Raw genomic sequence first — 22570 nt, 5'->3', positions numbered from 1 at the left:
ATGGTTCCTCCTTTTAACTTTACTTGATGGGAGACATGGTAATAGATGTTTTTTATTGCTTCTACATATGTATTTGGGCATTCCCCAGTGGCTCAGTGGTAAAGAATCTGTCTGTAGTGCAGCAGACGTGGGTTTGATCCCTGGGTCCGGAGGATCCGCTGGAGGACGTCACAGCATCCCACTCCAGTATTCTTGCCTAGAGAACCTCATGGACTGAGGAGCCTGCTGAGCAGCAGGCCATAGGGTTGCAAAGAGTCAGGCATGACTGAAGTGAATGAGCCCACACCCACGTGTATTTGCCTGTACATTTCCCCTTCATTTTCCATCACATTCAGTCCATGATTTCATCTCTTCCCTGTTTCCCTTTCCAAAGTGTTGTGATAGATTCCTCTTAAGTAGTTAAAGCAGGTTAAGAGCTGTCTCAACCAGTCACTCTCTGTGTATCTGTCTTCTGAACTTTTGTCTGTCTGACTGATACCTTCTGTAGATTTCTGGGTAAGGGAATTTAAAGTCCACTCATTTATGATTTTAGTTCTATATGAACAAACCACACGTTGTCTTCTCTTCCACTCAGCTAATTATTTAGCAAACATTCACTGCTTATCCCCTACTTGTTAGATGTCATGAATACAAAAATAAAAAAGGCAAGCTCTCTGCTCTCCAGGACTTATTTTGGGGGATTACAGAAAAGTAAATAAATGATCAGAGGCAGCAGCATGATGAGGCCTCTCAAAGAGGGAATCCCAGAGAATGGAGGAGGCATCTAACACAGCTTGAAGGAAGGTGAGGTTGCTTAAAGGTAGTGGTGCCTTACCTTCCAGCTTTTTGATGATTCCATGTAAGATGAAGGGCAAGGACAAAGGTCAAACTGCAAGCAAAAGTTTCATAGACATTGGTATTCAATTCTTCATTTCTTAAGAGGCCTCAGAGATTTATAAATCTCAAAATAAATGTATCTCAGTGATCGTTGAAGCTCAAGCATATAAATATCTCATAAAATATATGAGACCAAACTTTACAAATAAATCATTCAGAAACATCACTTTTAATAAAATTGTGATAATATTTAATTGTCTTTCCATCTACTTCTGTAATTGATATTCACATATTTATATAGCTTAAAGTAGACCCATAATTTGTAAAGCCCTTTACTTTATTGAAGATTTGTATTAACTTGTGATGAGCAAACTCTGTAGGCTGTTCAATAAAGAAAAAACCAAAATAAAACTAGGAAAGTATCTAAGAGTGGGATTGGAAATCAATGAACTTGTGTTTGTAGAGTATTCTGGGACTACTGTGTTAACAATGCCTTGAAGCCTATTTTAATGTATTATAATGGCTCGCAAATTTAATTAGAAGAAATTTGATTAGGAGAGAAAGATAGTTAATTTCTGAATGAATCTTGGGCAGGTTGTTTAATCCCTCCAAGATGAGGATACATGCCTACCTGAAGCCCACGTGGTGACTTTGTGCAGATTAGAAATGGCACACCCACTCTGGGTGGCTATAGGCCCCCCAGACACTAGGCTTGGTTTTGAGAATACCTTATTTCTTTGCTCAGAAAAGGCACAGTATTTTTAATCATGTTCATGTTTACCACTCATTTTCCCTATTAACTTTTTATCTTCTACCAGCCAACTGCACTTTGACTTATAAGAATCACTTGCTCACTGTCACAAAATGTTACCAAACAATATAAGCAGCCAGGTAGTCAATCAGACCTCTTTAATTCTTCTTTTGTGCTAAAAACACAATCTTGATGATTTCATAAATATAAAACAGTAATATTACTTTAGAAAAAGTTCTCTCTTTTAGAGAGAACTGAAGTTATTGAGAAGGAGAGGAGAGAATGAACTGTAAGATTCCATTGTCTGGGAGCTGTATGTGTGTGTATTTTAGTTTATGTTTAATTGATTGATGATTGCTTTACAATATTGTTTTGATTTTTGTAATACATCAACATAAATGAACCATAGGTATACATATGTCCCCTCTCTCTTGAATCTCCCTCCCACCTTCTGCCGATTCACACACCCCTCTAGGTTATTACAGAGCCCCAGTGTCTGGGAGTTTCTGAAATGGAAAAATATGAGAAGGAAAATGAAAGCTGTTGCTATTCTATATTCTTATGTACTTTAAAAACATATTCAACCTTTAGTAATGTGGCATCAATAGGAAAATAGTACATTTTTCATTATTTACATATGTAATTTATAATCTTTCTAGAAATCAGAAAATAAGCAAAAAAGAGATAATGAATGAAATGTACCCATTATAGCATACTACAAGATAGCTATTGATAGGATTTTATATATATACATATATTCTTGTAATCATATATGCAAAATATTTCATAAAAATCACACAAATTATCAATGTGTATTTTGAAAACACATCAGTGTATAGATAAGCAGTTAGTTTGCTAGCTTGAGCTAGCTTAAGTTTGTCCTCTAATATTTAAATATATTACTTTAAAATGTTTCTACTCTGATTTTCTGAATCCAGATTCTACTGAAATATCCTAATGGGATAAGTATACTTTTTTTTCATTTATTTTTATTAGTTGGAGGCTAATTACTTTACAATATTGTAGTGGTTTTTGCCATACATTGACATGAATCAGCCATGGATTTACATGTGATCCCCATCCTGAAACCCCCATCCCACCTCCCTCCCCAACATGTATATTATTAAGAGTGAAACAGATCGCCTAATAAGATAAGTATACTTTTTAATTGGGGAGATATATAGACATGCACAGGCACATATACTTTTTAAATGGGTCTTTGAATTGTTCCTTTTTTTTTAATCTAGAGACTATGTCATGATCACCCCTATTTTTTATTAATATACATTCTCACTAAAGTTTTTCAGAGGAACATAGTAATCCACATGATAATTTATTAGATGAGTCTTCCATTGGGCAGATGTGCATCATTTAGGTTTTAGTTCAAATATGAGAGCACTGCCATTTCTACCCTTGTTGGCATATCTTTGTGCACTTGCCTAATTGTATTCTTATTCTGGTTCTAACTAAAGGGAAGCTACATTTTTCCAGGTGACCTTAATTTTACAGGAAGTCATAGAATAAATTAATTTTTTATGTTTGATATATGCAGTTTTATAGTCAAGTAGAATGTAAAACATACACATTTTGAGTATAAAACTGGAATTTCAAAGAAATGTCAAACTGTCATCAGGTCACTTTGAAAGTGGGGAAGCTAGCAGATGAGGTTAAGTGGAAAAGTATGAAAATGGCAACCCACTCCAGTATTCTTGCCTGGAAAATCCCATGGATGGAGGGGCCTGGCAGGCTACAGTCCATGGGGTCGCAAAGAGTCAGACACGACTGAGTGACTTCACTTTTCACGTTTACTTGTATCATCAGAGTTTCTTTAATGGAGAAGTTTGAGAAGCATTTAGGATAGCTTTGAAAGAATTTGTAGATCAAATGGCATTTCCATTTTTATGATTGTTTTTATCCACATGGCAAGGGCTTCCACAATGGCTCAGCAATAATGAATCTGCCTGCAGTGTAGGAGATGCAGGTTAGATCCCTGGAGTGGGAAGATCCCCAGGAAGAGGACATGGCAACCCACTCCAGTATTCTTGCCTGGAGAATCTCATGGACAGAGAAGCCTGGTGGGCTACAGTCCATGGGGTTGCAAAGAGTCAGACACAACTGAAGTGAGTGAGCATGAGCATCCACATCATAAATGTTTCCCTTACCACTTAGCCCTCTATCTATTAAAAACTGTGTCAATCTGTTGGTGGGTGGTATAATCTTCTGTTGATTATAATATTTAAAGATATAGTTTAAAAAGAAAAACATCTAGGGCACAAATGTCTACCATGTCAATATTTCTTCTCATCCTACTCAAGTCACCATCTTGAGGTGTTCATATACATAACCTCTTTGAAGCCTTAGCTAATTTTCAGTTAGTACAAATTTTGTTCTTCTTTCTCTGACTCTATAAACAGGTAAGAATTAAAGTGATTTTCAAACTCACTCTATGAGGGTAGTCAGACCAGCTATACCCAAATAAAAAAAAATTATTTGTGGCTATCCAAATTTATTTTAAAATGAAATCATCACATTCTGCACTGACTTTGATTAAGAAAAAAATCTGTTCTAGCTTTTCAAACAGCTGTCAGCCCAACCACAGTTGGAAATGAATATTGTTTTGTGACCGTAGCAATGAGAAGTGTTGGATGTGGAGTATGGTGGGAAATGATCAAATAATAGTCAGAATTCAGTCTTGAAAGGACAGACACAGGTATTGCACTGGTTATGAGACTCTCATTTTTGTAATTCATTGAAATGACTTTTCATGTCAGTCTAACATTTTGTTCTTCATGCATAGTGGTTTAATGATAACTGCAGTCATTGTACAAATATTTTTAAGCTACAATTATGTTATAAACTCTAATAAACTAGGTAGATTATAGAATGGACTCTCATCTTTTTATCTCTAGTACTCAACACAGTATTTGGAGTAAAAAGAAACCCCAAAAAAGTTCTTAAATAGATGAAATGTAGTATGCGTGTGTGCTAAGTCACTTCAGTCATGTCCAACTTTTTGCAACCCTATGGACTGTAGCCTCCCAGGCTTCTCTCTCCATGGGATTTTCCAGGCAAGAATACTTTGAATGCGTTTCCATGCACTCCTCCAGGGGAAATGCATTATGTGATCCCAAAATTATGATACAAAATTAAAATATACACCTCAGAGATGATTCCCCTGATTTAATCAACAATAACTGAATGCCTGCTATCAGCCAAGTACTGGAGATACAGTATTGAGTAAACCAGAGAGAGTTCCCAGTCCCTGTATCCAATAAGGGTAGTAGTTTTGTTGCTAAGGAGATGAGCATGTTCCTAAATCACATCTTGTCTTCTCTACCAAGAAAGGTAATCTGTCTCACCAGAATTTTCTTAAATCACAACTGGACACACCAGCATAGAATCATACTAAAAATCAGTAATAAGAACAACTTCACTCCTACAATTCCTCTTTTTCTGTGCTCTAGTGATACTGGTCATCTTTTTGTCTTTGGGTTCCCTAAGCACTTTCCATTCTCAGGTCTGTTGTCTTTCTTCTTCCACCTAACTGGGACAATCTGCCTCATATCTTTTTGCTCAGAATTTGGGTTGAATATCATCTCCTTAGAGAGGTCTTACCTGTTTTCTCCTCCCCAATTTCAACTAGTCATTTCCATCCCAGTCACTCTGTCATGTTACAGCAATGTTAAGTTTTTGAAATTATGTTATCTATTTATCTGTTTTTTAATTAATTCCTGCATACAGAATATAAATTATAAGAAATCAAAGACTTTCCATGAAAGCAAATCTTTCGTGTTCACCACTATATTCCAGTGCATAAAAGAACAACCCATCAATTTTATCTAGATAACTAGGTTAAAAAAAAACATTTTTTTCCCATTTTTGAATAACAGCTATATGTGTGACACTGGAAATACACAGTTCAAGGGGACAAAACACTAGTTATTATTTTATGTTAAAAAACAAAGAATTAAAATTAAACAAGTTCAAACAGTAGAGAAAGATATGGAAAGAAATGTAAAAGTCTCCATTTTTCCCACTGTCAACCTCAGTTACACTCCCCAGAAAAACTTTTAACTTTCAAACATTTCTGTTTTAAATGCTCCTAGTGGTTACTACTGGAACTCTAGTAACTTACTTATATTTATTGATTTATCATAGTTAGACAGTATCTTACCATAGAAGATGAGGAATTGGTGTACAGTTGTCCCCAATCCCCTGGGCAATGGTTCCAGGACAATCCCACACACACCAAAGTGCACTGAGGCTCAAGTCCCTTATATGAAATGATGTAGTATTTGCATGTAATTTGTGCACATCCTCCCAATTGTTTTAAATAACCTCTAGATTACTTTTATACTTTGCCAAGTGTAAAGAAAATTCAAGTTTTGCTCTTTTAGAACTTTTGGGAATTATTTTTTGGAATATTTTTCATCTCTGGTTGGTTGAATCCTTGAATATAGAACTTGTGGATACAATGAGCCAACTGTACTTTCTCTGTATCTCCTTCTTTATGTCCCTTTTCTCAATATTGCTACTTTAGTACTCATGATTACTCTCTCAGTGTTTAATAACAGATTTAAATCTCTTGATTAACCCAACTAGATATTGTCTAGTTGGGTTATCTCTAGTTGGGTTAATCTCTAGATTTTGATAATTATCAAAAATTGGGCAATTAATTCTCATACAGTTTCTTGATATTTTCTTCTATCTCTTCATAATTTTTGTCATTGCTTCTTCATTAGCAAGGTTGTAATATTTGCAATCTGTAGGTTGATTCTAATATTTTAACCAGTACTTTAACCACCATTTGTGGAAGTATTGTTGTGTGAAACTTCTCAGATACGTAGTATGCTTGCATAGAGGAGAAACCCTAAACCAATGCCACTATCCATATGCTTCTCTAAGGATAATGTTTTAAGAGCAAAGTTCAGATACATTTTCTTATGTCTATCAATTGCTTAAATCACATCACATTTCAGTTAACTTCATATTTGGATCATTATTTTCAAATACACTTTTTTTTTTTTAGTTTCTATTTGTTTTTCCTTCTCATTGGTTAAAGAGATAATTCAGTTTATTATGTTTTAAAATTTTCCAGTTTCTGAAATGTAGTTGCCTAGATGTTCCATATATACCTGATTGGAATATACTTTTATCCTGAAAATGATTCCTAGAGCCTTCTGTTGCAATGTAAATTTATTCATTTCTAATTGCATGACCATAATTATGGGATTCATTTTCATTGTATTATGACTTAGTTCCACCACTTTTTTTAAAAAAAAAAAGCCTGAAATGGGATATAAATTCTTCAACACACACAGATCTGAAAATTATTTCATTTTGATCATTCTTGATGATAACCTGGTTATTAAAAATTATATATATTCCAAATGATTTTTTTTTACAACTCTAAAGGTATCTTTTGGAGAAGGCAATGGCAACCCACTCCAGTCCTCTTGCCTGGAAAATCCCATGGAGGGAGGAGCCTGGTAGGCTGCAGACCATGGGGTTGCTAAGAATCGGACACAACTGAAAGACTTCACTTTCACTTTTCACTTTCACGCATTGGAGAAGGAAATGGCAAACCACTCCAGTGTTCTTGCCTGGAGAATCCCAGGGACGGGGGAGCCTGGTGGGCTGCCGTCTGTGGGGTCGCAGAGTTGGACATGACTGAAGTGACTTAGCAGCAGCAGCAAAGTTATCTTTCTTCTGGCTTCTAGCATCCATTCTACCTGATTGGAACATCTGATCCTGATCTTATTCATTTTATTTTATAAGTAATCATTTTATAAGAAATATTGTCCTAAAAGTTTAAACATTTCATCAGGATGTAAACAACTGTAGGTTTTTTTCCTTCTTCCCATTTTATTTTCCTTGACCCACGGGAGGGACTTTCGATCTGAAGATTAAAAATTATCTTTAATCAGGAATCATTTTGTTTATTATTTCCTACCATTCATTATCTCTGTCCTCATCCTTATGCCTTTTGAACTTTTACTATAATGATTTTGTAAGGAATAAGCAAATTGGTTTGAAACCCTCACATTTAACCATAAACAAACAAAAACAACTCTTATTCTAGATCTATTGTGGAAATCTGAATTTATCTTAGGATCTGCTCTTTTTTCCCAGCTCTAAGACCAACATCTTGGAGCCTACCTAGGAAAATTTTTGACGTTCTAACTGGAGACAAAAGTTCTAGCTAACTGCTCGACTGGATTGGAGAGAGGCCAAACAATCCAAAGTGTTTTTAACTAAACACATTAATAATTGATTCAAAGTCCAAATAAAACTTAAACCTAGAGGCTCCATTTGGGACTCTTAAGATGATTCCCTTGTGCTCTATTCCTTGAAATTTCCCTTGCTGTTGTGTTTCCATTAGAATGATCCATTCAAATTTTGTCTCCCAGAAATGTGTCAAAATCTCTACTATGTACATAACATACTCATTTTCAGTGCTGGCATGGATTTATTATTTTAAATAAATTTTTACTGAAATTTCAAGGTAGTCTTGAGAACATGGAGAGGCAAACAATGCTCAATCTGCCATACCGAACCAGACATCAGCATGTGACAATTAGTTGCATGATTTTGAATAGTGGTTTTAACATTGGAGTGTTTTTATACTATTCACATCAGCATCATTCAGTTTGCCATTATTTAAATTGCAAGTGTTATGTTGAACATATTCCTTTACCTGGTCCCTAAGCCTTCCTTCAAGCTTCACAGAACATAAATGTAGTAATAATATGGTAAGATCTCCTACTTTGTTAACTAATAAGAGCCTAATCCCTGTTGAAACAAGTGATAACTTTCTGACAGACAGAATTTGGCTGGAATTATATAGAGATAATCACACAATAGTGTGGTTAGTGCTATGGTGAAGCCAGAGAATTGCTTTTTCTGTATTTCCCTTCTTCGTTGCCACAAATGCTCAAAGTTTCTTTGCCTTTGAAGAAGCACATCCAGAACAGTTTTTCCTCTGCCAATTAAAGTATTCTTTCTAGTCTTTCATCTATCAAGTGGTCTGGTTTCAGATTTTCAAGTCTTATCTGAAATTCCACATTCTTCATAAAGGTTTCCTTCAGTTAATTAGAAAAAGTTAAAAATTTCTTATCCTGACACAGATAATTTCTGTTTTATTATATTTTAAAACAGCTTTTTTAAAAAATTAATTTTTTAATTGGAGGCTAATTACTTTACAACATTGTAGTGGTTTTTGCCATACATTGACATGAATCAGCCATGGGTGTACACATGTCCCTCATCCTGAACCCTCCTCCCTCCCCATTCCATCCCTCGGGGTCATCCCAGTGCACCAGCCCTGAGCACCCTGCCTCATGCATCGAACCTGGACTGGCGATCTCTTTCACATACGGTAATATACATGTTTCAATGCTATTTAAGAGATATAATTCACATAGCATGCAATTCACCCATTAAGGTGTTACAAGTCCATGGCTTTTAGTATATTCAGACAGTCATGTATTGGTTGTCACAGTCAATTTTAGAACATTTTTATCACTCAAAAAGAAACTCTAGGAACTTCCCTGGTGGTCCAGTGGTTAAGAATCTGCCTCGCAATGCAGGGGACATGGGTCCAATCCCTGGTGGGAGAAACAAGATCCCCCATGCCTCGGAGCAGCTAAACCCACGCACCACAACTAGCAAGCCTACGTGGCACAATTAGAGAGTCTGTGTGCCACTAAGGCGTGATGGAGCCAAATAAATAAATATTAAAAACACTGTACCCTTTAGCTATCTCTTTCTTATTCCCTCATCCCTTCCACCATCCATCCCTAAGCAAACACTAATCTACTTTATGTCTCTATACAGTTTCCTATTCTGAAATTTCATATGAATGAAATCATATAGTATGTGGACTTTTGTCACTGGCTTCTTCCACTGAGCATAATGTTTTCCAGATGCATTCAAGTTAGAGTATATATCAGTACTCCATTCCCTTTTATGGTCAAATAATAGTCCATGTCTATATATTTATTTTATTTATGTATTTACATTCAAATATCTTTAGAAGGTTTATTTGCATCAATCAAAAATTGGAAAGAACTCAGATATGTAGAGAAAGACTAAAGAATAAACAAATAGTGGTATATCCACAGACTGTTATACTTCTCAGCTATATAAAAAATAAACTACTCATTAAAGCACTATTGATGACTACCAAAAAGACTGAAGTGACTTAGCAGCAGCAGCAGCAGCAAAATGAGTAAGCCACGTGAGGCTACTCAAAGAAAAAAAGGAATAAACTTTTCATGAGCAGAATTATGTATAATTTTAAAATGGAAGCTAATCTATGATAATGCTAGTCTGAAGAGCAGAGATAGTAAAGAGAGAGACATTATAAAAGGGCATGAGGTAAACAAAAAGATAATGGAAAGGCTCATTACTATGACTGTGGTGGTGGTTTTACGGATTTATATGGATGCCAAATCTTAATCAAATTTTAAGTTTAAATATAATCAGTTTGTTGCATGTCACTTATACCTTACTAAGGCTCCAAAAATACAATTCAAAATAAAAAGCTAGATTTCCTACAATTCTGGAAAATCAGTTTGGCAAACCTATAATGACTTCATCATCTCTTTCCTCATGCCCTGGGAGAAACACTTTGCTTAGTGGTGGCAAATATTGGAAGCAGCAAGGCAATTTCCATCAAATTCAATAGGAATGCAGGCTGGGTTACGAAGCGGACAGCTTGTCCTCCATTGTTGGTATTTTTTACATTTTGATTATTCATTCATCCATTGATAGACATTTGAATTATTTCTACCTTTTGGTTATTATGAGTAATGATGCTATAAGCATTTATGTACAAAAGTTTATGTGGAGATATGTATATCTCTGCTTTTTCCATATTCTTGCCAACACTTGATATTTAAACTTTTGATTCTAAGCATCCTACTATTTATGAAGTGGTATCCCATTGTGCTTTTGTTTTGCATTTCCCTGATAACCAAGGCTGTGAATATCTATTCATTTACTTATTCTCTACCTGTATTATTTTCCTTGGAGAAATAAATATCTATTCAGATCTTTGCCCATTTTAAAATTGAGTTGTCTTTTCATAAGTGAGTTTTAAGAGTTCTTTATATATTCTAGATATAAGTCCCTTATGATTTGCAAATGTTTCCCCCAATTTGAGATTTTTATTTTCTTAATGGTATCCTTTGAAATACAAAAGTTTTAAATTTTGATAAAGGCCAATTTGTCTATATTTTTCTTTTGTTGCTTGTACTTTTGGTGTCATATCCAGAATTCTTTTCCAGATCTAGGCTCATGAAGATTTACCTCTATATTTTCTTCTAAGAGTTTTATAGTTTAAGCTCTTATATTTAGGTCATTATCCATTTCAAGTGAATGTTTTCTGTATATGTTATTAGGTAAGGGCCCTACTTAGTTGTTTTACATGTGGCTATCCAGTTGTCCCAGCACCATTTGTTGAAGACTATCCTTTTCCTTAGTGAATGTTTCTGACACCCTTGTTGAAAATCTATTGACCACAGATCCTGTTGACTCAGTTTTATACTGTACTCCGCAATATACATTTATCTCTTTGCCTGAACATGAAGATAATGTCTGATTAATTTATGGAGCACACTAAAATTTTCTGTAACATTTAGCCAGGCAGACCACCTGGAAATCAGTTTACTCTTACTGCATAACAAACAATCACAAAATCTCAGTGGCACAATTGTGTATTTAGCTTATGCGTCTGGGAGTTGTCTGGGGATTGTCTGATTGAGTTGGGTCTATCACAGTTAGGATGGGGAAACTTTTCTGCAAGTGTCTCTCATTTTCTATCCTGGGTTAGTGTCCCAAACTGTGCGTGCTTTTCTTGTGGTGATGGCAGAAGTTCCAGGTATATATTATGGTTTTAGATTTTACTTAAAGGTCTATGGCCAATTTTGATTATGGTGGACCTTTATGCAAGGACCTTATGCAAGCCCACCTGCATAAATGTGTTCCAAGCTTCCACTGTGTCACATTGGCCAACATCTGGTTAAACAAAACAAGTCATGTGGTCAGGTGTAATGTTAAAGCAGCAGAAAAGTATATTTCTCTCATGGACTGAGGAAAAGGAAGTGAATACTGAACAGTAATTCAGTCTAGATCTTTTATTTATACAAAATTTCTTCCAGGAAAGAAATGAAAAACCCCAAAACTCCTGAACTGGATCTCTTTATACTCAATGCCCCTTGCTAAATTTACTTATTATTGCTAAGAATTTTCTTTGGTTTGCTCCAGAGTTTTCAGCATTCCCTGTCATATCACCTGTGAGTAATTATAGTTTACAATGTTCCTTTCCAAGCTTTCTACCTTGTATTTCTTTTTCTTTCCTGTTATACAAGTTAGAACATTCTAGTTCAGTGTTGAACAGAAGCAGTAAGATGAGGCACTTTGCCTTAATATTTGACCATTGAATGTGATGTTGGCTATAGGTTTTCTCTGATACATTTTATCACATTCAAAAAGTTTCCAACTACTATTCCAAGTTTGCTGAGACCTTTTATTATGAATGAGTGTTAAATTTCATGAAGTGTTCTTTCTGCAACTATTGAAATGATTTATTTTTCTCTTTAATTCTCCTAAGATAATGAATTACATTGCTTGAATTTCTTACAGATTTATTGAGGTATAATTGACATAGAATCAGTTTCACATATTAAAATTATGTAATTTGATAAATTATGATATTGGTAAAATCATTACTGTCGTCAAAATACTGAACATATCTATTGCTTTCAAAACTTTCTTGGTGGCCGAATCATAATTCTTCTTTCCTATCTCCTACGCTGTGGCTTCCCTTGTGGCTCAGCAGGTAAAGAATTCACCTGCATTGCAGGAGACCTGGGTTCGAACCGTGGGTTGGGAAGATCCCCTGGAGAAGGGAAAGGCTATCCACTCCAGTATTCTGGCCTGGAGAATTCCATGGACTATATAGTCCATGGAGTCACAAAGAGCGACTTTCACTTTCACCCTGATCCCCAGGCAGCCATTAATCTGCTTTCTGCTGCCATACATTAGTTTTCATTTCCTAAAATTTTATACAAATGGAAGCATATAGTATGCACTAATTTTTGTCTGACATCTTTCACTCAGCATAGTGTGATGTTTTTCAATGTGTAGAATGTAACAACTTGTTATTATGAATTATGCTTTTGGCATTGAATCTAAGAAATCTTTACCTAGATCAAATATATTTTATCCTTTATATTATCCTAGATATACTATAGTTTTAGATTTTACTTTTAGGTCTATGACTAATTTTGAGTTATGGTGGACCTTTGTGCTTATATTGGGCCTGCCTGGATAATCTAAAATAATCTCTTCATCTCCAAATCATTACATCAACCATACCTGCAAACCACACCCTGTTTTGTAAGGAGAAATAGTCATATGTTCTGGGAACTAGAATTTGGATCTCTTTTGGTGGGGAAGTATATTATTCTGCCTACAACAGAGAGATTCCTGTAAGCAAATATCCCTGGATTTTCCATATTATATAAGTGACTTCCATGTTGCTCTACAATAGTTTAATATGATGAACAACTTGGGGATGGGAGTAGAAAGACTGAACACTGAACTAAGACTTTCCACCAAAAGCTCACCCAGTTTGTAGTGGAAAGAGCATGGGCTTTAGAGTAATGAGGGATTGGATCTGAATGCTTAATTTTTCCATTATTCATTCTGTGGCCTTTTAATTTACTATCATCAGGTTTGTTATTTAATAATAGGGTGAAAGTGAAAGTCACTCAGCCATGTCTGACTCTTTGCAATCTCATGGACTATACAGTCCATGGCATTCTCCAGGCCAGAATACTGGAGTGGATAGCCATTCTCTTCTCCAAGGGATTTTCCAAACCCAGGGATCAAACTCAGGTCTCTCACTTTTCAGGTGGATCCTTTACCAGCTAAGCCATCAGGGAAACCCAATAATAGGGTAACAATCCTCATATTATAGGGATATTTTGAGGACTAAAAAGATAGTATAAGTGTCTAGACAGCACCTAGAACATATAATGTATAGCAGTATACGTTTCTTCCAGAAAAACTTTGCTTCTATTAGGCTTTATTCTTCTGGACAAAGAATGTGCATTATTTATCACTGGTGCTTATACTATCAGTTTATGTGCACTGAAACCTTTCATCTTCAAATTAGTATCATGGCGAAGAGCACATTAGTAGAGCTGTTAAAAGTTATAGGTCCCTATATCTTCATGTCAGTCTGTGACATCTAAATCTTGATGTCAGTCTGTGCTAGTTGTGTGAGATCAGGTCATTTGTTTACACCTCCGTGTTCTTATCTCCTCAATGAGAATAATGGACTCCTACCTGTCTCATGGTTTGCTGTGAGGACAGTGGAGGTGCATATAAAGTACTGATCACAGGACTGGGGTGCAGTGATTCATTTGGCCCTTAGAGGGAGCTCCATGTGAGTGAGAAGCCTGTGAAGCAGATGAGCTATATTGGTGCTTCTTTCCCTGGATTCTGTTTTTAGCAAAATTGATTAAGAGGTGATTTAAATCACACAGATTCACAACCATGTGACATTATATATGAATTTTTAAATTTTTGAAGCAGATTTAATTTAGGTTCATTCTCAGTTAACATTAATTTGAGATATTTTGCAAAATGCTTAATTCCTTGGCAAGGTCAGGAAATGTGAGTAATTTACATGCTAGAGTATCCTTCAGTGGCTAACCAAGATCGTAAATTCCATAATTCATAAAATATATTTTTAGTATGTATATACACACACACACACACACACACACACAGTAATGATTACACTAAAATAGGCAAGGTGGTGATCATTTTGAATCTTTCAAACCATAACCTTTCAAAGAAATTAATTCTTCCTGTGACAAAGATTGCTGAGGCAATAAGCTATAAATGGCTTTTATGGAAACAAATCCAGAAAGAAGACATAATTTTAACATCAACACGCTAGATAACCCAGAGTGGTTCTAAACTTATTTTTGGCTTATTGAAAAAATAAAATATAAAATAAGAAAGATGTCATGCTCAACACTAAAACTAGAATGCAATATTAAAAAGCTTAAAAGGAGATACATTAACAGAAAGATTAATGTGAAGTTTACTCATCACGTGGCAAGAAATAAGATGTAGTTTAAAACATTTAAGAAATTATTAAATTATTAAATTCAGTTTTTAAAGCAACAATATATGAACTATCCTAAAGAGAAGGGAGGAAATAATGTCCTATCTTAGATACTGTGAAACTTTATTCACTATGAATTTACAACAGTTTGGTTAATTTTCTTCAGTGTGATGAAGAGTGGGCCTCAGCCTGAGCCCCACAGCAGGACTTGCTATTACCCTAACATAGTTTGCACTTTCAAAGTATCTAAGAATTTCTGTTTGATTTTTTCTGGTGAGAATTCCATTCCTTCCACCCTTGTTTTCTGCTCTTTGGACAGAACTCAATTATCCCATCTTCTCAATAATTCCCAGATAATCTTTCCACCCCTCCTCCCTTCCCCATGCTGTGCAGTGTTATTTATTTCCTCATTGTATTTCCCAAAACACACTTTCTATCCCAGCTATTGGTTTATGATCTTATCTCCATGACTGAATTATGAACTTTGTGTAAGCAGAGACCATACCTTATTTTTTAAAAAACTTTTAATTTTTTATTGGGATATAGCTGATTAACATTGTGATAGTTTCAGGTGAATAGCAAAGGGACTCAGCCATATATATACATATATCCACTCTCCCCTAAACTCCCTTCCTGTCCCTGCTGCCACATAACATTTAGTTGAGTTTCCTGTGCTATACAGCAGGTCCTTGTTGGTTATCTGTTTTAAATATAGCAGTGGAAAACATGCCTTACATATTTCAGTTTCTTTGGAACCTTCCAGGGTGCTTAGAACATGTTATAAAATTAAGTTTGATTTTTGTAGGGCCAGGTATCCATAGTACCATGTATCCACAGGAAACTTTGAGTCTGTGAGATGAGGTCAGTTGTGATAAGGATGGTGATTTAACTACATGGGAAACCTAATATACAAAATTAGGAGACCATTATTTCCTTTCCTCTCTTTTCAGTAATATAAAGTTATTATTATGCTCATTACAAGAATTTCCCTTTTTTTTTTCTCAACATGAGTTATTAATGTTTTGGATAAAAGCAGAACAAGTTAAAACTACTTATGCCTAGACTTAAACTTCTCATTTTGGCAAACTCAGGAGTCTTAGGTACAGAGAAAATTACTTTCACAGTGTATTTTGAGGTGCACTGGACAGACTCCATTTGCTTAAATTTCTTCTTATCTCTTCCCTTTGCTAGCCAGTCTCCACGCAGAAGCCAGTGCAATTTCTTTTTTAAAAAGAGTGTATCACGTACCTGCTTAAGACTCTTGATGGCTTCCCAATCCACTTAGAATAAAACTCAAACCCCTTTTTTCGGCCTCCAGGCCCTACATGGCCTGCCGTCTGCTGATCACTCTTGTCCTTTCTCACTGTATTCTGTTTCATTCACGAGCTACAGTCACACTCTCCTGTCTTCTTTTATTTGAAGGCACCAAGTTTAGTACCACTTTAAGTCTTTGAAGAACATTTTTCTCTTTTGAAGAGCTTTTCCTTACCTTTTTTAAGAGGCCTGCTACCTCATGGTTTAGATATACATTAAAGACACTCAGCTTTCCTTGATTGCCTGATCTAAATACCTCCTCAAACCTTTCAAGTGTATCCTCTTGTTTTATCTTTATTACAGTATTTAGCACTACCTGATTGCTTCTTGATATTTTTTTAGTTTTCTGTCCCTCTCCACTAGATGGTACAATCTTTAAAAACAAATACTTTGTTCATCTCTGTGACCCAGACACCTTCCCCGCCCCCCCCCACCCCCCACCACCGCCTCCCTCCCCCCTGCCCAAAGGCAAATAGATGCTCAAAAGCATTTCTAAAGGGAATCAGATTTCTTCTTTATCTTTTCCCCTGGTATTCTTTAAAAATATTTCCTGAGAAAGTTGGTGTTAAGAACACATTCATCTAAATTATCTTAAATGTTTAAAAATTAGTAGATTAATTGTAGGGAGCAGCATCTTGAGACATAAATGTTGAAATTACTGTTGGTTTTAAGATATCCAAATGCAAGTTACAGATTCTGCTAGAACCAAGCTGACGCAGAGACTGTAGCAGATCTTCCAAGATTTGCTGAAAATGCAACCAAAGAAAAGGTGAGATGGAAGTAGGGCCAAGAGAAATTTTTCTTTTTCTTTGTAAAATGGAAGAAAGGATTACATGTCTCTAAAAGTGGTAAAGTGACAAAGATTATATTAATTAGGACATGTTTTATAGAGATTTGAGATTTATTTTTCATGTGTAAATTTCTATGTTACACAGAAAAATCATATTTACAGAAGATGCTAATATGTAATTAGTGTCATAATTAAGGTGAAGTTTTTAGATATTTAAGGAAGGAGGGATCAGAAAACATTTTGGTATACCACTTATTATGTGATAATAAGTGAAAACTGTACCTGAGTAAGTTTGGAGTGTAATAGATAATTCACTACTCTATTTATTTTGGACATATTGGATCATATTGATGGGTCCTGCATCAGTGGGGCTCCAGTGGCCAGAGACTAACAAAAATCCAATTATTGAATAGATTTCTTTGTTTTTAAAATGACAATATATGGCATCATCTCTAAGGTCTCTAACGGATCTGAAAACTCTGTAATGAATTGGAATGTTACAGGTTTCAGGAGCAAAATACACTGAAAGCAGAGGAAAGCATACGAATGAGATCAGTGAAGCTTAAATTCATCCTCTCCAAATCTCCGACTGGATGGCCTTATGTGCCACGTGGAGAGTACTTTACCTCTTTCAAAGTAGAGTAAATCAATGAACAAACAGCAACAATAGGCCATGCCTAGCAGTTTAAGATTGCAAAACTTTTTCTGGAGAAATTATATGCTTTGTAGATAGAAGGGACCTAAAAAATGATTTGATGTAGCTTTTCCTTTTAATCTATGAAATGTAAGTATTATGAAAGTGAAAGTGTTAGTCAGTCGTGTCTGACTCTTTGTGATCCCATGGACTGTAGCCCACCAAGCTCCTCTGTCCATGGAATTCTGCAGGCAAGAACACTGTAGTGGGTTTTGCCATTTCCTTCTCCAGGGGATCTTCCTGACCCAGGGACTAAACCCAGGTCTCCTGTGATGCAGGCAGACTGTTTACCTACTGAGCCACCAGGGAACACCAAGTATTATGAGATGTAACAGATATTATATAAAGAATGAGTTCTGTATTTAAATAAGTATGGAAAATACTGCACACTATATTTGACTGGAAGATCTCAAATCTCATCTGTGTATTAAAGGTCCTAGAAATTCATCAGTAAAGAAAATGAGTTGACTCTAAACATACATTTCATTCACTCAACATTTATCACATGCCCACTGTGTACCAGCAGCCAATGCTAAGGTAAGAGCAGGTTCAATATTCAAGCAAAAATAAGGAGATCCAACCAGTCCATCCTAAAGGAGATCAGTCCTGGGTGTTCATTGGAAGGACTGATGCTGAAGCTGAAACTCCAATACTTTGGCCACCTCATGTGAAGAGTTGACTCATTGGAAAAGACCCTGATGCTGGGAGGGATTGCGGGCAGGAGGAGAAGGGGACGACAGAGGATGAGATGGCTGGATGGCATCACCGACTCAATGGGCATGAGTTTGAGTAAACTCCGGGAGTTGGTGATGGACAGGCGTGGAGGCTTGGCATGCTGCGATTCATGGGGTTGCAAAGAGTCGGACACGACTGAGCGACTGAACTGAACTGAACTGAACTGAACTGAAGGGGACCGATATGGCTCAAGCAAAATGAGCCAGAGGGAGAGTCACAGGAGACGAGATGGAGAGGGTTGCTCGTGATGATTTTCCTCTGGGCAATTTAAAGCTTTTGGCTTATTCTCTGAGTGAAATGGGGAGCCACTGTAAGACTTTAACCAGATAAATAACTCAACTTTATTTAAGCCCTTAAAAGATTGTTTCAGTTGCTATGTTAAGAATAGACTATAGAGAATAGAGTTTCAAGGACAGAAGCAAAGAAACCCATGAGGGGTCTGTTGCCATAATCCATGTGAGAGATCTTTATGATCTTGACTAGGAGGATAGCAACGGACATGGTGAAAGGGGTGAGATTTGCCTTACTAAAGGTTCTGTGGAAGAAACCACTTCTAAGTTCATTCATGTCATTGACTTAATTTAGTTCTTTGTGTTTCTAAGAGTGAGGTTCCTGTTTCTTTACAGCTGTCAGACAGGGGCTGGTTTTTGCTCCTAGAGGCTGCCATTTCTTCACTATGCCTTTCATGTGGCTTCCTCTGACAGTGGTGGGATGAATCCCACTAACACTTGGAATCTCTCTAACTTCAGTCAAATAAAGTTCTTTGCTTTTAAGGATTCATGTGATTCGATTCAGCCAATGGAGATAATTTAGTATGATCTCTCAGTAACCTTAATCACAACTGCAAAGCCCCTTTGTCATGTAATTTATTCACAAATTCCAGGGACTAAGGCATGGACATCTTTGGGAGAGGGAGCATTTTGCCTCCCCAAATCTTTCATTTAAAGATTCAAGGCATTTTTCAAAAGATATCCTATAAAATTAAGCTTTTTCTGTGAGATAAGAGATTATAGATAATACCCCATTTAGACAATCAAGAAGAGAAGCAAAAAAAAAATTGTAATTTGCGAAATGTAATTAATTTCCTAAATTTCATCTTTCCTTTTCTTCTTTTTCATTTGTATTTGATCTCATTTCATTCCATTCAATTCCACAGCTTTAGGTGAACAATTTCCATATTCCAGACACCAGTGTTAGTTGCAATGGCTATAAAGACAGAAGACATATTTTTAGCTCTTAAGAAGCTCACAACTTATTTGGAGAAACCTCACAAATGCAATTTTCAGCAACATGATATAGCAAATGAACATTAGTGGCCAAATAAATTGAGTTAGAACTACTTGTACACCCTAGAGTCCCTAACACTATATTGGACCACAGGAATGTGTCCAAAGTAACTAGATTTTCAAGAAGTTGCCAACAGTCTCCATAAAACATTTTTTTCCTTTGCTCGTATCTTCAGCTGCTGGAATAAAAATCTTTTGGGGCATTGCCTTGTGACTAAAAGGGAAAACATTTCAGACTAAGCATGAGCCTGCTCGTCTTTCTATAACTTTATAAGGTCAAATACAAGCCTATAAAAACCAAGGCTTCCCCTTGTGATCAATAGAGTTGGGGCATCAAGCTGGCGGCTGGGCTGGGGCCTGCATACGAGTCAATCCCCCAGGAGTACTCTGTCTGACCCTTTGGCATTCACTCTTGCTGTGCGTACATTGTAGGAGACTGCTGAGGTGCTTGTTGGCAGAGCTCTGAAGCAATTATATAGACCCTGGCAGTGTCCTTCACAGACAAAAATGTCTCAAGCTTTTATCAACACAATCAAGATAACTGCCTTGCTTCTGGTTGCCCTTATGGATACCAGTATTTCAGAGAAAATGTAATTTCCCCCTCAGATAAAATTCTTTCATGTTGTTCATTAAATAATTTATTCATATGTTCATTTATTCTTTCATTTTGTTGTACATCTCCAGAATATGACTCTAAATTTTAGCTTGAAATGTATGCAGACTTCCCCACTGTTTTTTAAGGGAATTTAGAACTTGGTTTGGCCTAGCATGTGCAGTTAACCATTAGTTTGCAGGGATAAGAGGAAAGCAGGGATGCTTATATTTTTGAGCATACATAAGGCACTAACCAGTCCAAATACATGTCAGCCAAAGGTCTTGGGCAGTTCCTGACAACCCCTTGCTATAGCTGGTATGGAATTAACTTTTTAGTTTTTGGGAAAATGAATAGACTTGGAGACTTTAGGTGTCAGAGAAGAGGATACACTACTAATCAGTAGGAAAATATTTAGATATTTTAACACTTAGTATAGCTATACTGGTCGTGAGAGCTAAATATCAATCCTGAGTAAGAGTATTTACATGAATTAGCAGATGAGTTTGCTGTGGGCAATATCTTTCTGTTGTTTCTTTATTTTGACCTATTCACTCCTTTAAAACTGCCTATAAGAGCAATGTTTCCCAGATCTCCCTTTTCTTAAGAGTTACAGAGAGCTTTGTTTTAAATTTTGCTAGTTTTTTTTTAATTAATTAATGTATTTTAATTGGAGGCTAATTACTTTACAATATTGTAGTGTTTTTTGCCATACACTGACATGAATCAGCCATGAGTGTACATGTGTCCCCAATCATGAACCCCCCTCCCACCTCCCTCCCCATCCCACCCCTCAGGGTTGTTAAAAAGGTAAATCACTTGTCCTACATTTCTACTTTGTGGAAACATATCCCAGAAGAATTCACTTTTACTATTTCAGTATTTAATTCTTCTAATGATTGCTTCCATAATTAAACACAGTAGTTTTATATCTATGATTCTTAACAATGTTAAGTAGTATTCATTTAATTAAAGGGCCTTTAAAAATATATATACAGATTACCAGTATCCTCCTTACTGTGGTCTGATTCAGGAAATCTATGCTGGACTTGGGAATATGAATTTTTAAAAAGTTCTGATGTGACATCATTTTTCAGCCAGAGTCAGAACTAATTTACTAGAGAATTATTATCATGTATTACTGTAAAGATCTTTGTTCAACTAGCATGGCCATGGTTGGCAGAATTTTGCAACCTAGAAATTTCTCTTCATTTGTAGAACATCTTACCTTGCTTTCTTCATCCTCATCCTTTTCTGTTTTCACATTTTTTTCATCCTTTCTCTAAATTTATTTGCCTTTTTTTTTTGGTGTGTCCTACAGCTTATCTGTTAACTCTATAGTCCTTGCTTTTATACCCAAATTTAGGGAGTTGACAAAATTGCTGTCATACACTATTGTCCAAAGAAAATGGACACAGTGAAAGGTCATTAAAATTGTAGACAACAGAGCTCTCAAAAAAGATGATCAGAATTTTCTGGGAAAATGTATAATCTCATGATCAATTAAAAGGATACATGTTCTCAATAGTTGGAAACAGCATATTGATTTAATGTAGCAACTTATATTTAGCAAAAATTACTTACACACTCAGGAGCATAAAATCTCAATACTCATTCTGCTTGCCAAAGCATTTAATGCAGCCCTACTTGTTTATATAATAAGGGTGGTGCTGGCTTTTCAAATAAAAATTTCTTCTGTAGAACACATTAAATCACTGGGAGTATTAGGTAGTAGAGAGCACAAATGCACTCAAAACAGGACATGGCATCTGTTAGACTTGGCTTGATAATGTTTCTAACCTCATGTTAAATCTCTGAGCATTACTAATATGCTTAACACAGGTAGCCAGCCTTACATTCTGGGTAAATGGAGCAACCAGGTCAGTGTCATCTGTTATATAAAAACTGTTCTTAATTGAATCATGTCTGAATATTTTCTCAATATTGGAGTGTTGTTTTGTAGAAGATTTTTAGTTTAATAGTATTTCCTACAGGAGGAGTTGCTCCTCTCAATTTTTACAAAGGAATCTATAATTATTTCTGGGAATCTACACCACACAAAAACAGGTGAAGGTATTCTTTTAAAAAGACTACCATTTTTTTCTTCTCAACCAGCTTCTTTATTTCACAATTTAACAGCAGATTTTTCTGCTTGGACTCAGTATTTGATCCCTTCATCTCAGTTCCTCCCTAGTCCCAACTCCAACAGTTCTAAAATCTAATTCTTCCTTTCAAATATTTTAGAAAATGAAAAATGAAATGAAAAATCTGAAAGTAAAAATTTTAAAATACCATTTATAATAGTGTTAAAACTATAAAATACTAAGGGATTATTTTTTTTAATGAAAAACTAAGAAACGGTGCTGAAAGAAATGTTAAAAGACTTATATAAATAGGAAGAACTAATATATTTATTGATTTGGAAGATGCCACTGTTAAGATGTC

The 22570-nt window shown here is 35.8% G+C and overlaps 1 long non-coding RNA gene across 4 annotated transcripts in view; it reads left to right on the top strand.

The window, feature by feature from the left end:
• The window catches only part of LOC110126619 (uncharacterized), a 362093-nt gene that overhangs the window by 216409 nt on the left and 123114 nt on the right, over positions 1-22570 (top strand). The gene's annotated exons all lie outside the window — the stretch shown is intronic.

This window comes from Odocoileus virginianus, chromosome 15 (genome assembly GCF_023699985.2).
Source record: "Odocoileus virginianus isolate 20LAN1187 ecotype Illinois chromosome 15, Ovbor_1.2, whole genome shotgun sequence".
NCBI classification, from domain to species: Eukaryota; Metazoa; Chordata; class Mammalia; order Artiodactyla; family Cervidae; genus Odocoileus; species Odocoileus virginianus.
The sequence above is the reverse complement of the archived record's forward strand: the minus strand, read 5'-3'. Positions and strand labels throughout refer to the sequence as shown.